The following is a 17,521-nucleotide window of genomic DNA, read 5'->3' on the forward strand; positions in this document are numbered from 1 at the left end:
TGTGGTACTATCCTAAACCTGGTGAGGGAGGTTGAACTTAGGAACTTCCAAGGTCTCCTTAAGACCTAATAATTTTAATTCTGTAACACATTTGTTCCTATTCATTACTTTGCAACTGCTCTTTTCTGTGCATATTATATTCTACTTTTTTCTGTTCTATGATATATTTTGTGCAATCATGAGTACTTTCAGTTCTAAATTTTTGCCTACCTCTGCTATCCCAGTCTTTGAGATGGTGCAGAGTTTATGGAACTGGAACGGCTGTTCACATGTTGGCATGCATAGGGAACAGGGACAAGGCTTATTAGGTATTCTAGTATTTGCAAAAGAAAACGGGGGAGAAGGCTTTTGCATAAGTTCATAGCAACTTCACAGCTTGGGCACTTGGGCCTCTCTGTGTGCTTCAGGGATCATCCCAACCAACGCTCAACTTCAGTCTTCATACTGAAGCTGATCTCTGCTGAGGTATGTGAAGGCTTTTGTAGCAGGGCAATGCTGATGTTTTTTACATCTTCCTTCAGTTTAATCAGTGCTGGCCTTTGCTGAAGATGTGATACTGGAATGAATGAAATGCTGGGTTAGTGTTTTGTGATGGCTCCTCAGTTATTAGTTTTTAAAAAGAGATAGGAAGAAAGGAGAAAGGAAAAGGGTTATGTGAGGAGAAATAACAGACCAGAATAGGCAGTAACATTAGACAGGCTCTTTACAAGTCCTTAAGAAAAAGTAGTGAGTGCTTTAAAGTAAGTTTGCAATGATGTGTAAAATAGTTCTCTGTGTGAAAATCTATATTGATTTTCTTTTGCTTTGTTTGTATAGAAATTGTTCTCAGAATAAAAAGGCTTTGACATTTTGCCTTCTCCTGTACTTAATAAGTCATTTGTGTCATCCCCTCCTACACACACATATGCTCTGTCTTCTCTCTGGCTTTTGGGAAAAGATGGCTACTTGCTACTTCATCCAGACCATTTGTAGAGCTGCAGGTAATGGATAATGGTGTTGGAGACCCTGCTGCAACTCTGGTGATTGTGGGGTCTGTGGTGGGAGGGAGGACATGCTTTGGGTGGTGACAAGAGTGGCTAACACAAATGGCTGTTGTAGTCCCTGATACAGTTAATTACCAGGTGTGCCAACCTACAGAAGTGAATTGGCTTTGGAAAACCAAAGATTCCTCTGTCATCACGAGCTGGAGGTTGCCATTGGAGTTGTTGTGGTTGTTTCCACTTGGCTTCACACACAGAAATGTAGCTTTGTTTATAGAAAAAAACTTTTTTTTCTTTTTTGCTTTGGCAAAGGTTGCCACAAATAATCTGACTGATAAGATGATCTGAAAACAAGCACCTCTTGAACACTGCACATGTTAGTCCCTGTTCTTATAGTAAGATTTTATAGATGCTGTGGAGAGCAAAGCCTCGTGTGGCCAGAGACAGAGGGAACTTAGGAGAACAGTTTTCAGTGAAGAATATTGACACTTCTGCAATGATAATCACAGAATCATAGAATGGCTTGGGTTTGAAGGGATCTTTAGATCACCTAATTCCAACACTCTTGCCATAGGCAGGGACACTTTCTACTGGATCAGGTTGCTCAAAGCCCCATCCAACCATGAACTCCTTCAGGGATGGAGTATCCACACCATCTCTGGGCAAACTGTGCCAGTGCATTACCAGCCTCATCATAGAGAATTCTTCCTTATATCCAATTTAAATCTGTGCTCTCTCAACTTAAGTCCATTAACCTTTGTCCTATCACTTTATGCCCTTGTAAAAAGTCCCTCACCACGTTTTGGTCAGCCCCATTTAGGTACTGGAAGGCTGCTCTAAGGTCTCCACAGAGCTTTCTTTTCTCCAGGCTGAACAACCCCAGCTCTCTCAGTCTGCCATCGTAGAAGTGCTCCAGCCCTCTGAGCATCTTCATGGCCCTCCTCTTGACTTGTTCCAATGGAGTGGAACACCACAGGGTCTTGCTGCTTGGCTTTTCTTAGAGCACTCCTTTTGCTCGTCAGGGTGCTCTCAGCTTCCCTGGATTTTCCTGCAATAGGCCTGGCTGTTGTGGTGGCACCAGCTTCCATTTCCCAGTCAATGGTGTCAGACAGCTGTGCTTCTGAGGGGGAAGGAGGCAGCCAGCAAGGAGCTGGGTGTGTTGGTGCTCACCCCACTTCCTGTCATTGCATTGAAGACGAATCCTGTGGGACATCCCAGGGGCAGTGGGGGCAGTAGAGCCTTGCAGGAATCTGTGCCTGGGGAAAGAGGGGAAAAAATGGCTCATGGAGCCCCACTTCCAAGTGGCTCTGTGCAGAGGGACTCACTGAAGCTGTATCTTTAACATGGTTGGGTATAAATGACCCATTTTTACCTCTGCATACATCATCTGCATCATCCCTTCACTTCCTTCCTCTTTAAGTGATGTGTTATGCATAGATTTGTCATTTACACTCCAACTGCATTTTGCATTATTACATTTTAATGATATTTGAAGTTCTTGCATACATATTTGAGTTCCTGATATAAATGAAAAAAGAGAAATAATCAGCATACTTGGTTTATCTGATGGCATAAAAATGTTCTATCATAACTTTGGCAATTTCTTGAGTAAGATCAAGCACAAGATCAAATACTGAGAGAGGATCCAAGTACATCTGTCTATCTCAATGTCTCTAAAGTTAGGGTTGTTCAAAGTCAACAGCTGAATTTTTCAGTTTGGCACCATTTTTACCTCAGATAAAAAAAAATATTTAACCAGCTCTACCCCTTAAGCTTTGTAACTTGTGGTTTAGGTTAAAATGAAACAGAGGTCTGAGTGGTCCTTGACTCTCGTTTTTTTAAATCAACGCCTCGCATATTGGCTTTGTTTGGGGATGCTCTGCATGATCCAGAGGGTCTAACCTCCTCCATCCCGTATCTCATGCCGACTTACAATCTGTTATAATCTATTAGGAATCTTGAGGCTTGAGGGCAGAATTTTGTGTGGGGATAAAAGATGCTTTCATGTTGGTGCTATGGGTTTTTTTTTTTTTTTTTTTTTTTTCTTAATTCTTTCTCTCATTCTCCATTTCATGAAAATTCATTAATCTGTGACATTTAAAGACTCTGTCTGAGAGGTGTCTGGAGCAGCGGCCGGCTGCATACATCAATAGTTTCTCAGAGTCTGGCACTCTGTCAATATTTGGGGGCCTCAGTAACAGCACTTAAATGCACTGCCTGCCAGCCGTCACGCTCTTAGCGTGTCTGTAAGAGTCTGAATGAGGGGATATGAGCACGACGAGTCCTTTCACAACTGGCAGCACTTTAGAGACAAACTGCTCGGTAGGTATCTCTCCTCTTCCCTTCCCTCCTGTTTTCTGGCATGTCTGCTTTGTTTATCTGATGTGATTTATGTATTTACACACAAATATGCATCCTGTGAGGAGGCATCATAAATCCTGAGGCTAGAGGTGGTATTATGGCATAATCTATGTAACAATGGAAATGGGCTGAAGCTGGATTTGGACCCAGAACCAGATTAAGCCTGGGTTGACTTCTGGGCCAGTTGAGTCAGGAACAGAGTTTTGTTTGGATTTCATGGTGCCAAAATCTTTAGAGTTCAGTTCCAAATAATGAGGATATTGGACTAAAATATTACAGGAAGTGCTACTGTGGCAGTATTTCAACCAGCTCCAAACCAGAAGTGGAAAACAAGCCATTTCAAGACTTGGGTTCTATTCAAATCAAAACTGTTACAGCAGGTTCAGAATCCAGACCTTCTGTTCCATTTTTAATCCCATCCCACTGCATAAATTGGATTCACAGCTGAATATTACTCTGGATTATCCATGAAACCTCCCTTTTCAGAGTTAAAAAAAACAGGGAAGCAAAATGCAAAATTTTCTTCATTTCTCTGGTGGAATGGGAAGTACAGTAAAATAAATTTGAATTCACAGATGTTTATTGATATCCTCCTTCCCTTTTTTGTTTGGTTGGAACATTATAGCTAGAGAACAATCACTGTATTTTATGATACAGCCATGTTTATTTTCTCTTTACTCATTGTGCTTCATCTTTTGCTTATTATGTTGCTGGATATGGCTCTGAAACCAGGTTGTCTAGAGAAGTGAAAGGCCACAGTGTCTGGAAGTTTGCATTGGTTTTTTAGAGCTGAACTGTGGACAGAAATCAGGCTATGAAACTCTGTCTGAATCTTTCAGTTTCTAAGTCTCCTTAGCATACTATTTTTTGGAACCTATTTCATGCCATACATACCAAAAGGAGATGAAGGGATGGGGCAAAGTCAGCCCCCCACATTATGAATGTTTTCCTGACTGAATTTTGGGACCAAATTCTTAGACAAATAAATCTGAACTTAGAAGTTCTCTGAAAACACTTCCTTATCATTCCTACTTTGCAAGTCCAGTAACACCAGCCAGTGCTCCTCATCTGTGACCTCCAGCACATCCTTCAGTGCTAGCTTGAGTCGACAACTTCTTCATCCTTTTCCAATAATGTTCAGAAACTTTTTTTCAACAAACTTCCCTTGGTAGCACCTGCAAAAATTTGCATGATAACAAAATAGACAAAATTATTGTGTTACAGCTACCTTGCAAGAGTAAGCTAGCAACAAAAATAGCTAACTACCATTTCTCAATCATTTCTTTGCTTGTTTTAGCACTCTCTCGTCTGCTGCCTTTATCTTGATTTTTCCCTTACTCCAACTACAGCTGCATCTGATCTCCATTTTCCTGTTTGTGTCCCAGAGCACCTGCAGTTATAGAGTATTTTGTCACCTGTTGGAAAAAAAGGAAAACCTTGTGAAAGTTTGCAAATGTCTCTGCAGACGCAGTGAGTAACAAGGAATGCATTTGTCCCTGCTTCAGGCTGAGCAGCAGTGAGAAAATAAACAGGCTCAAGGCTTCTGTGAATGCTGGAGATGCGTCTGGCTAGATGGCAGCAATGGCCAATAAGTACAGTCAAAGGACAGGGAGGACGATTTATTTTTAATTATAGTAATTGCTCCTTTAGCGTGGTGTGGGGGCACGTGTGTGTTGAGGGGAATGGCCAACTGCAAGTGCTGCCCGTGTCCAGAGCAGGACTGCTTGGCACACCTGGCTCGGGCTGTTCCCTCTCACAGCCTCTCACAGGAGCCGTGGCTGAGGTGCAGCCACAGGGCTGGGAAAGAGCAGTGGGGTCTCCTGGAGCTGGGCAGCAGTCTCAGGGATGGAGAAAACTAGCATGAGGCTAAAGCTGCCATGGGACTCCAGGACGCTGGGGGCACCCATGATCAGGCCCCTATGGGTGGGAATTATGGCCCCATGTGCTCCACAGTTCCTTCCTTCTCAGTCTGCACTTTGCGCTGCCTTTCACAGTCTCAGCAAAGGAACACACGAGCTTAGCGTAACCCACGCACCTTTTGTACCCAGGGAGTACATCTCAAGACATAATGGGGCACATTTGAATTCCATCCCCAGTGTTTTAAAAACGTGACTGACTTTATTGTCAGTGACAGCCATGTATGTTCTGAGAAGCCTCCCCACCCCCAGCCCCAAGTGCTCTACGTGGAAGTTGAAGAGTTCATAGTGTTGCAGTCCTTTCTGTTTGTGTGGTGTTTATTTTCCAACAAGCTTCAGTTGTCTTTCAGCTAGGTAAGCTGGCCTTATGAGATGCATGGGGTCCTCAAAAGAGAGGCAGGCAGACCTTTTCCCTGCAGTCCCACAGGCTGTTTCCACCTCTCTTGCATTTCCCATTCCTGCTGGTGACAATTGTGTGCCTAAAGCCCTGCACAGGGAATTTGAAGGTTGCCTGTGCGACTTTCCACTTTTTCCAGCTCTTTCAATCCAGCTAGTCTTCCTTCCCTGGAGGGAGGAGAGGATTTGTCCCCAAATAATGGGGGTACAAAAGTGCTGAGGGGATCTTGGGTTTCAGGCTTCATTCATTACATGTCCCTGTTGGTTCCTGGTAGCTGTAAACGAGATGCTTTCTTTGAGTGCTGAAATTGATGAAGCAGGAAAAATCTAGGCTTGCTGTCCGTTCATATTTTACATCTATTAATAAGTAATTAATTAAAAAAGAAGCTGATGTTTCCATGATGGGCTGCTAAATATATGCAAGTGAAACTATTGGCATTAAAAAGAGATTTGACTGCAGTTGAGGAGTTATTTATATTTTAGTAGATCATATAAGCCCCAGTTGAGATGAGCAGTCTGTTGTTTTAGGCGCTGTACAGACATGCTGTAGGAGGTGCATGTAACCCCAACAAGCTCAGAGACTGCAGAGACAAAGTGTGGACAGAGAGACAACCATAGAAAAATTAAATAATAACTCACCTTGGGTGCAAAGATAGGGGCTGACCCAAGAAGATAATGCAGATCCTCTGCTTCCCTGTTCTTTCATTAAGTCAAGAGCTGCTTGACTCACAATTCAGCCCTTAGATTTAAATCTGGGTAGAACTGTTGAGTTAAATGTTTCATTTGCTGAAAGCTGCTCACCTCAGATATGGGTTAGCCAAAATTATGCAAAAAAAAAATAAACTAAGAATAAAATTAAAAATTTTGGAAAGCTAGAAGATTTTGTTTTGGTATTTCTAAACAAGGTTTCTGGTTTTGTTTTGAAACTTAGTCAATTTTAATTGAAATATATTGAACGCAAACAAAAAAAAACAAAAAAACAAACCCATTTCATTAAACACATAGGTGATTTTTGTTTGTGGGTTTTTTTTTCCTTTCCAAGATTCTCAGTTTGGTCAGCTAGCCAAATAAATCAGTTATTTGCACAACTGTAGTTCTAATTAGAATGTTGGGCCCTGGGGACTTGGGCTATATATTTCAATACAGTACATATTTATAATAGCAAGTACCCTGCCTGGTACTCCATATATAATAATGGCAAGCAGTTCAGTGCACTGGGGAGATGGGGGCGCTAGGGAAGACCCAGTGCCTTTTAGCTCTTCAAATTTTTATTTTCAGTGGTAGTTATATTTTGGAGGGTATTGCTTACAAGATAAAATTTGCATTTATTTGAGCAGCTCGCAAATGGGATTCACTGCAAGGCTATCATTAAAGGGAAATAATGCAGAAGAAGGAACAAAGGATACATTCTCGGCCAAGGCTGACATGTAGACACTTTCAGAGATCCTTGTCGCCATAGAAAAAATGCTGTCTTCTCGCTCTACCACAACCTCCCAAAATCCTGAAAACCAAGCAGTTGGGTACAGGGGCTGCTTATAAAGTGCTGTGACTGTTCAGCTGTATTTTTGTCTATTTGCAGTGTTTCTACCTTGCAAAATGTGTAGTCATTTCTGTGGTCATTCCTGTCTAGAAGCAGTTTCCTCTTGTTCCAGTTCAAAGCTGCAGAGCCCATTTTCTGTGAATGACTTCCAAGGGGGAGGACTCTGGCATTGGGTATTCCTGATGGGCTTTTTGCTTGTGTAAGTGTTGCCACTCTACTGTAGGTAGCTGGTAGGAACTGAAGGAGTCACTTGAAGTTGGGCTGTATGTTACTCTTCCTCATCTTGTTTAACTGGTATGATTTAGTATTTTCTCCATTTACATGTTTCCATGAGCAATAAGCCCATAATTTTATTCAACCTTATAACCATGTTAGAGAAGCACTAATAGGAGAGGGAGAGATGTTTTCTTCCCAGCCCAGGCAGTGTGGTATTTATCCTGCTCCTTTCTTGCCAAAGAGCCCCACAGCCTGAGCTCTGGTACCCGTGGCACTCTGCCACCCTGTCTGCAGTGCCTCGTGCTGTGATTTGGCAGTGGTGATGCTCCCTCCAGGTGATGTTCTCTGCAGTGTGCAGGGCCAGAGCTGGTTTTGGTGCTGCTCCAGTCCCAGCTGAAGGACTCAGGTGTACTTCTCATATGATCTTTATGTAATGAGACAGACTTCTTCCTATGAACCTGTGGTGGGTTGGTGGTGAAGGAATATGCCTTAGGATTGCTAGGCCTTGACTGACAAGTCGGAAGGTACAGAATATTCTGAGTTGGGAGGGACCCACAAGGATCATCGAGTCCAACTTTTAAGTGAATGGCCCATACAGGGCCTAAACCCACAGTCTTGGCATTATTAGCACTGTGCTCTAACCAGCTGGGCTAATCTTAGGGTCAAGTCCTTGAAGATTAGGATCAGGCTTTCTAGTGGAGAATTCTTTGGTTTTCACTTCCGTTGACTGACGAAATGTAACTATAGAATGCACCACTGCCAGTCTTGATCTGATAGTTTAGCTGCAGAATGACATCCAGCTAGGGAGCCATGGATAAAATCTAAGAAATGAGACTTGACCAAGCCCTCTCTGACTCCCCACAGGTATGCTTTGGTGAGATTAGCTTTATGCAGACTTTTGGAAACTTCTTTTGACATCTGTGATATCACTTTGTCCTTACCTCCAGAAGTCTGGGGCATTACTGGACAAAACAAGGGTCTGCTCCAAGCTGTCAGATTTCTTTCTCCATTACCTCCCAGCTGCCCCATTTAATACTATCTGATGGTGAAAGCGCTGAAACAGGTTGCCGAGAGAGGTGGTGTGTGCCCCATTCCTGGAAGTATTCAAGGTTAGGTTGGACAGAGCTCTGAGCAAGCTGATCTGGTTGAAGAGAGAGGTCCCTGCCCCTTGCAGGAGGGTTGGACTAGGTGACCTTTAAAAGTCCCTTCCAATTCAGACAATTCTATGATTCTGATTCTGTGGTGGGTACCACAGGATTCAAGATAAGTGAGAATGTGGTAGGGAAAAAAGGTAGGTAAGATGGGTGGGACCGGAGACTTGACAAGGGGAGCTGAAAGTACACTGTAGTATACAGGAGGGTAGGCAGACGTTTCTCCTGAGTGCATATCATAGAATCATGCATGTAGGGATCTGCTTTCACTAGCCTTTCTTTGTTCAGGAATTCCGCTGTTAGATTCCAGCGGTCCTAGTACTCAGCCCAAATATTCCCATGAGAAAGAAACGCGGGTCCTCCTGCTGATGCTGCTGCTGCCCTGGGGTAGAAAATTGTGGGGAAATGAAATTTTTACTGCTGGTTGTTGCTGTTCTCTCTGTGCACTTACTGCTACTGTACCAAGCAAAGGCTTGTCTAGACCAGAGCTCTGGGTTACTTATTATCCTCATAATCCATTTCCTTTTGCCAACAGCAGTGGCTTATGTGGCTAAGTCAGAAGGGAACGCTCCCTTCACAGGCAGCCTCTTTCCTATGATCTTCATTAAGCTTTGGGCCATTAACTCAAGATGCGTGATTATTTTGTTTGTTCGAACAGCAAGACAAGCAGAGTCTCCTCTGAGTGTTTCTTTCAAGTAAACCAGCATGACTGAAAACTGGGAGCTTGCCAGAAAATGTTACGTGAAATAGTAGTGGCAGGTTCATCTTAGTGTGGGCGGAGAGGGAGCGATGTACCCTCTCTTTTACTACTTCAGACATGCAGTGTCCATATGCCATAGTTGAGTTGGTTTATGGATGGAGTATAAAGGATACTACTCCCATCTCCTTCATGCAAACACTGTGTGAGTGCTGTGCAATACAGAGTCTCAGGGATATGAGTATCAGCTGTTGCTGCAGTCCAAACACATAGCATCAATATTCAGTATGCTATAGACAGTACCGTTTTCCTCCTTTATATTTAGTGTTAGTGCACAGAGCCAAATACTAAAAGGGGGGTGGGTGGGTCACATGATTAAATTAATACCATTAATTATTTAGAAACAATCAAAGGAAATACACGACATCTGGCTTTAAGCCCAAACAACTCATGGCACTGCTGTTGCCTTGTAACCTCATCTGCTCTTAGTCCAGTCATCTCTCTTCTTTCATTATGAACACAGGAGCTACTTCCCCCCTACCCCCCTTCCCCACCCCTCTTTCCTGCCTTATTTCTGGCAGCTTGGAACACAAATCACAAGTCTGAAGTCTACAGTTTACTGATTTTGTGTGTATAAACTCTGATTAGTTCTGTGATGAAAAGGCATCCCCCCCACATCCCCATGCTATACAATGGTGTTTGATTAGCAGTGTGTTGCAGCCATAGGTCACGTTTTTCTCCTCATCTTGATATTGGGGAGTAGCTGCTGTAGGAGGAAAAGACACTGTTGCTGCTGTAGTGCTGAAAGCCATCAAAAACACGTGTTGCAGCAGGCTGTGCACAAAGTACAGTGAGAGACAGTTCCTGCCCTGGAGAGGGGAGGGTCTATGTAGGCAGAAAAGCTGGAGCAGAAGGAACATCACGGCGAATGGATGCACTGTGCCCATGATTCTGCAAGAGGACTGTGGCAGATCCAGTCCACTGGCCTTGGCATTGACCTTCCCCTGGCTGAGGCCAGTGGTGTTAGCCTTTGTAGCTGTGGCCAGGCGTTTTTCATCAGAATGATTTTTCAGTGGAAATTCTTTTTTCTTGAAATGAAAATTTTCTTGTGGAATAACTGTTTTACCCAAGAAAAGTCAAATTAATATTTGCCAACTGCTGGTTCTAAAATACTCTTTACTCTTTTTTTCCCCCTCCTTTTCCAGGTAGTTGAAGAAAAAAATTCTAGTTTGGTTATCTGAGAAGTGTATTTTTGTGGAAAGACCTTCTCATGAGGAAGAAAGACCCATTTGGCTGATTCTTCTAACTCAGGAATAGAACATTTTGGGGCCCCTTTCCCTCAAGTGATTATATCATCATGATAAGATACTTCCATTTTCTCTTCAGCTCAGTCTTTCTTAGTATAGATGATTTAATACATTTTAATTATGAGGGTCTCATTTTCCATAGGCAAATTAATGTATCCTGAAAGGATTTTACCAGGGCAAAGCAAAGTTCTTGCTGGTCATTAGGGTTCCACTTTTCTGTGCACTAGTGAATGTGGGCCCATTTGGATGTCTCAAATGCTGATGTATTAAAGTCATTCTCATTACATCTATGTCTGTGGAGAAGTACTGACTTTCATTTTCTTGCTTTAATCCGAAAAGCATAGATTCACTGACTGTTCTCTTAATGGTTGTTGAGAGTTGCTTTGAAGAACCCTTATTTTATGAAAAGGCATTGAGACTTCTGTCACTGAGTAGAGTAAGCATCTCTAGACAGTCTTTACCTACTCTTGACTACTATTTTGAAGATGTGCATCCCCAATTATCTGTGAAACAGTATTGAAATATGCTTCCTTGGTTCTGGGAAGCTTGCTTTAGATGACTGCTCTCTATTATTTGTAGTATTCCGTAGCCTACTGTCGCGGGTTCGGTTTGTAACCGGGCGGAAACACCAATTTAGTGTAGTGGTTTGGTCCAAAATACTCATTACTGTTTATCTGCTGTGAGATAAGAGTTAGGAGAAATGCAAAACAGGCACCAAACTTGAAAGAATATAAAGAAGTTTATTAACAGACCTAAAAGAAGAAGGAAAAAAAATTATACCACCTTCAGAACTCTCCTCCTCCCCCCACCTTCCTCCCTTCTCCCACTGACAATGTGAAAAGACAACCCTTAAGATGTTCAGTCTGTTTACCACTTCCATAATAACCTTGTTCAGTCCATTTAGAAAGAGAAGTCTCTTCTTGCTCATGCTATGAAAACATTATCACAACGAGACAGCCACCCACTTCCAAATATTGTTCAGTCCATTTAGGAAGAGGAGTCTCTCTGCCTGCGTGTGAGTCCTTTCCCCCGACTTGCAGCTTTTCCCGCAACTGCTTTCGAGGGTCCACTCTTGAAGTTTTCTGGGGTACAATTTTAAGGTTGAGCCGTTCAGAAACAAAAACAGAGGCCCTTCTCCTTCCCTGGGAGCAAAGGGTCTTCATCATCTTCATCGTTAGGACTATCTCTGGGAGCATCTCTAGGAACTGAGGTTTTCTCCTTTCCCATTTGGAGCAAAAGTCCTCATCTGGTTCATCTCTCCCTGTCCAAACTTCTCATGAAATTACAGCTGCGTCAGCATCTGCCTATCTCAGCGCAGGTGCTTTTGCTCACGAGTTGAACACTCCACCCCCCATATCTTCATGAAATTACAACAGGATACTCTGATATATCATAGCTTCACAACAGAATTTCAGCTTTAAGCATCTCCTCTCTCTCTTCCCTCAGGTTTTCAGCTCTTCATAGCAATAAAAGGGTTACTCTCACCTCGGCCTTGCAGCTTTGCAGCTGGAATGTTGAATTTTTCTTATCGCAGTGGAGAGGGGGGAGAGCCGAGCCGCTCCGGCTGCCCACGGCAAGGCAGTGGGGGGGGTTCTATGGCTGGAACAGGTCCATGGCTCCAGGATGGCCATGGCCCGGCCCGGCCTGGCCCAAGCAGGGCCTGGCCGGGCCCGCCGGCCCCCACACGGGGCCCGCAGCCACTTGTCCCAGCGCCGGAAACGAGAGAGAGCTTGGAGGGGGAGTTTGCCTATTCTTAAATGTGGATCACAGAGGTGATCACAACTTTAAGTGGCTTAGAGAATTGTCCATATTCAAACTGGCCAGCTGATAGGTTCTGTCAGTTCCCAGAGGAAACTGTAAGCACCCCTTAGCAAGGACGTCCCTTCCGGGACTACGCTTGCTAACCTATGACACCTACACTTGTCCTCGGGAAACGATGGCATCAGTCGAACATATTGGGTGTGATTTTTCAAAGTATGCAGTTACCCACATTCAGTTCCTTCTGCATTCAGTGTGTGTTAACACCACCTTCAACAAAGGCAGAGTTAGGCCTATGCAGAAGGCTTTAAAAACTGAAAAATGAAACCCACCTCTTGCACCCTGGGCTATTTGCAGGGAAGAACATATGTTGTGAGTGCTTTGGCTGCTTTTCAGGGTGTTTGTTAAAGGTGCTTAGACTCTTCTCTGAGTAATGCAGTAGTTAATTTTGATGCTATGATAGATTTGTTTCTTTTATGTTGTCCCTTCAAGTTTATCATGTAAAGATGTAAAGGTATTTTATCTCCTGGAACTAAATGTAAACAAAAATTCTGTGTATCAAATAAACTAAAAAAAAAAAAAAACAAAACCCAAAAAATAAAACAAACTCCCCCCCCAACCTCTTAGATTAAACTGTTCCAAGGTTTTGTTTATTTTTTTCCTTATACTAAAGCCAGTACTTTTTATTTTGTTTTCCTCAGATGTAGTCATTAAGTACAGTTTCTTGTTTATGTAAAACTTACAGTTTTATTTTCCTTTTTTCTTCTCTCCCTTTTCTATTCCCTTTCCTGACATCTGCGTCGCATGTTGATGTCAAGAGCAGCAGTGGTTGGCAGTTTTCCTCAGCTTTGCAAGAGAGAGAGAGATTTGGTTGGAATGAAACCTTGCTCTACGTACAGCCTGCTTGAGATGCAGCATTGAAAGGTATAATCTCATTTTCTGTCTTGAAATCAGAGATGAAAACCACAAACAGGTAGAAATCTTGGTGCCAAACCACCTGTTGAGTCACAGCCGAAAAGCCTTTGGCAATACTTTACTCACTGTGTCCAATTGGAAGAGTTACATGGCTGATTCCCACAGTATCTGTCTGTACCTGCGAGTTTGGTAAAGAGGTTAATTCATTTGAGAAGGTTGGGATTGAAATTTAGTTAGAGTTAGCATGGCAAAGAATCTTCTGCTATTAGTCTTTCTTTTTGCCTAGAGTAGCATTCATCACTCGTATAATTCGGTTCAGCATTGAAAATACCAATCCTGAAGTCACATGCTGTGTATTAGAGAGCAAAATGAGATTTGTTGAAACAGCCTTGTGTGGAGTCCAGATCTGCAATAGCATGATATCTTAGAGGTCAGAATTGAGGTGACTGGATGAAACTGTGAAGACAAAAGTTGTGAAATATCCTGCCAGCAGCATCAGTACTTCATCTTTTGAGGGTATTACAATTCAGAAAATCACTTGAAATCAAGTTAAAATGCTGTCCTTGGACTGCTATACATACACTCCCTGTGACATACGCCTTACAGAAACAGCCACTGTGTGTTAATATGGCATTAGAATTTTGGACTCCACCCACAAAAATTAAAAATGTTCTTCAAATAAGAGTGATGTAGGATGCTGACACATTTAAGCCCGTATGTTCTTGGACTTGTGTCCCCCAGTGCATGAGAGAACTAGAAATCCCAGTATTTTTCTTATTTCCTGTAAAGCCACGCTGGTAAAGTAGTAGAATGTAAGTGATGGCAGGCTGGCAGGGTTTGGACCATGAATAGCTGAACAGTAGAGCCATATTTTATACTTTTACATGCTCTTGTGTGTTCTGTTCTGTTAGTGGTACTAGTTGACTTCCATGGGTTTGCACAAGCATAATTTAGAACAGATTTGGGCCACGCTATTTATATTTGTGCAGATTGCTTCATGTTTGTGAAGCAGTTATTTCCTGTGGATCTGTAGCATTGTCCAGTGTTGCGAAATGCTTTCATATGTATATATGACTGGTTAAAACATGAAATGTGTTTTGAAGCAACATGGCAAAAAGCAGTAAAATCTGCACAGTAACTGAGCTTTGCTTGGCTGTCCGTATAATGTCCAATTAATGCGGTTACTGTGCTCTGAAGTCTCTCCAAGAATAAGAATAATGAATAAGACATGCTGTGGCCTTCTAAAAGATGCAGTTTTTCCCTGAATTTTCTAAAGTTTTCTGTTACAGATGCCACAATGACATGAGGACAGTGTAATCTGTATCTTTAGTAGCAGTAACAATGCCGGGTGTGAAGTATATCCCCAAAATCTGAAGGTGTGAATTCTAACCCATCAGCGAGCTGTGTGAGAATTCTATAGAGTAAAACCTAATTCTGTGCTGAAGAGGAACACTGTGAACACCCAGCATAAAACAGAAGATGTTCTGTTCTCTACTGCACTATCTTGAGCCAAACTTGGGATCTAAAAGCCAAGCGAGGTTCTTTCATCACCAGTCATAAAGATGCTGTAAGTCAGATTGTCCCCTCAGGCTATATTTTGACAATGTAGTAAATTGAGCTTTGGGAACTTTCTACCAGATCGAGAACTCTGTCACCTCAAAATGCAAAGCACGGATCCATTATAAATTCTCTGATGCAGTTTTTAAAATATATTTTGATGTGTTGACTTTTACCAGCAAGCTCTGTGCCTTATCTGATACCTTTTATTCCTTGCTGCTAACATTAACACTTGCAAGGGGTGGCAGAAATGGCATCTCATGCCCTCATGTGATCCAGGTGAAATCTGTACTGTGGAGTTATCCATTGATGCAGTCTGTTAAAGTTTCAGTGATAAAGCACCATCAGCTCAGTTACGTCCCCGCATTTTGTTGTCTTTCTATTCTTCCCTTAGTCCTGGAAGGTGGCACAGGCATCAGGAAGTACGAAATTTAATCTACATTACAAATGGAATCAGAAAATGTCTTGGATTTTGCATACGTGTATCAACACTTCCAATCCGGTGAACTGTGTTGAGAAGAGTGAAAATACCTAAGTGCTGTTTCTTGCACAAAATGAAGACAGGGAGCTACAGGGAGAGTACATGGGCAAATTCCTTTTTTCCTAAACTCTAGAGAAACTAATGAACAGGCAAACCTTCAGAGTTTTGATTTGAGGATGAGTTTGGCCGGTGTTAAAATTCGTCTAAAATTCTTATTGTTTCCTTCTGCCATCCTCCCCTTTGCTTTTCTCTGTTGTGTGATGAATGTATCATGTCCACATCTTGTGACTGTAACTTTGTGTTTAAAGCCACATTAGCACAATGAATGTCTTTACTAAATTATATTTCATAATTCTTCCAGGGAGTTTGCTGTTTGAAAAGGCAGAGCTGCTTGCAAAATCTTCAGTTTCAGAAATGTTTTGTACTTGAATGTATATGGTTTCCTTGACCTTGGTGGGCCAAAATGATTCTCAATATGAGGATCTTGGTCTCCTTGAAAGAAGAATAGGGGAAGAGGAGGGAAGAACTTTATAGTGAGATTTTTGATACTGCTGTGTTTAAAACTTAGTTTCCTGGAGTTTTGAGAAGTTTTCAGGTTTTTTCCCTTCCCTCTCTGACCTAATTAATTTTCAGGGATATCCCCAGGGATGTAATTTATAAGACAAATGAATTACACTAAAAGTTTCTGTCATGGTATAAGCCCCCTTGTTTAGGGTAAATTTAATATGTTTCTGTATTCTTTCCATCTATAAATACTGATCTACCAGTGACAGTCTGTTTTCTTTATTTTTTGGAAAATTTTGTTGTCAGTGTTGAAAATACTAAAAAGATGGAAATTAAAAAGGAGAAACATTGCTGTAATTCAGCTGTGGCTAGCAAAAACCTTCTGAAGTGGTATTAGCAGAGAGGTAGGGCTCTTTGCTTTGACTTTTTTGTCTTTAAAAATAGATTTTTGTACAAAAGAGTCAAATAATAACTAGTATAAAAGCCTACTCAACAGTTTTCCGCTTACTGTAAAATAAATAACATTCACCCTCAAGAAAGGATTTTTAGGAAGGAAAAGCACATACCAGTTGTATTGCTCTGTTCAGGGCTGTCTCAACTGCAGTGTTTGTATTAGTGAAGCTGCTTAACCTTTTGAAGCCCATGGATCTTTGTGCTACCTTTTCATGCAACCTTTTTTTAATATTCATGCAACCTACTGACTTCAGCAAGATAGCACACACATTAAAACATTTACCTTGGGCTTCCAAGGCTGTGCATTCTTTCCTGAAAGATTAAGGAGGCACAAGGGATAACTGCTGCTCCTGGTGAAAGCAGTAGGCGTTTTGAGAGCAGGAGCAAGTTTGCTGTAAATTCAGGCCATAATACAAGTTTGGAATTTACTTGGATTCCAAAATTTTCCAGTAGCATTGCAGCTAGGTCCTTATTCCTAAGGTTGGATAGTGACGCTGACTTTCCTTTTCACAGAGAATGAAATGCAGAAAATAGCTTAAATGGGGATAAAACAAAGTATGGTGCATCTTTCTCAGCTTTTGTTTTGGTTAGATGGAATAATCCAAGGAAGAGAACTTAGTTTGTAAAACCGTAGTAAACATAGCAGAACACATTCCAACATCAGTTCAGCAGAGTATCCAAGCCAGTGTTTAAAGCTCAGCTTGTGCCCCAGAGCCTCTGCCTGGCATGGGCTTTTTGACCCGACCATGGCCAGGTTCCAGCTGCTCACCCCCACCCTGTGCAGGATTTGGGGAGGATCTTTCCGTAAGTGTGAGGAACTGCCTGGGAAATTTGCCTCAGGAGATGATAGCAGGGAAAGGGTGTTGTGCAGGGAGAGTATTTTGAAACACTGGATGCACTTTTTTTAGTTTTCTATTTCCGTCCTGTGTTCCCGGCTTTTCTAAAGGAATCCTAAGTAATTTTAAAACAGAATTACTTCACTAGCGGTTGTGTGGCCCTCATGAATATAACAAAGCCTGACACTCCCTGTCTCGCTTTTTCTTGAGGTGCTTAACCATCTTACAGCATTTTAAAAATCATCCTTCTACATCCAGATAGCATTGTCTGTAGTTAAATATAAGGTTCAGAGGTAAATATAAAATAGTTATTTATTATAGGTCTGCATTAACTCTGCCTTTTTTTTTTTTTTTGAGATGATAAGTTATTTTCTTTTCCTTACACAAATTATAGCAAACACAGTGCTATCCCACAGTCCCCAGCTTCAGTTTTAAAATGGATCAAGTTTAGGT

General features: G+C 42.0%; 1 protein-coding gene across 7 annotated transcripts in view; it reads left to right on the top strand.

Moving 5' to 3' along the window:
- The window catches only part of ZBTB20 (zinc finger and BTB domain containing 20), a 503,536-nt gene that overhangs the window by 302,349 nt on the left and 183,666 nt on the right, over nt 1-17,521 (top strand). For all 7 annotated transcript variants that reach the window (XM_042031786.1, XM_042031783.1, XM_042031788.1 and 4 more), the window contains one exon: nt 13,146-13,246. The gene's annotated coding sequence lies outside the window, so the exon portion shown is untranslated. The remainder of the gene's footprint in view (nt 1-13,145; nt 13,247-17,521) is intronic.

Source organism: Corvus kubaryi, unplaced genomic scaffold (assembly GCF_017639235.1).
Source record: "Corvus kubaryi isolate FWS band 111438036 unplaced genomic scaffold, C.kubaryi_AGA036_p1.0 37341, whole genome shotgun sequence".
Lineage (NCBI taxonomy): Eukaryota > Metazoa > Chordata > Aves > Passeriformes > Corvidae > Corvus > Corvus kubaryi.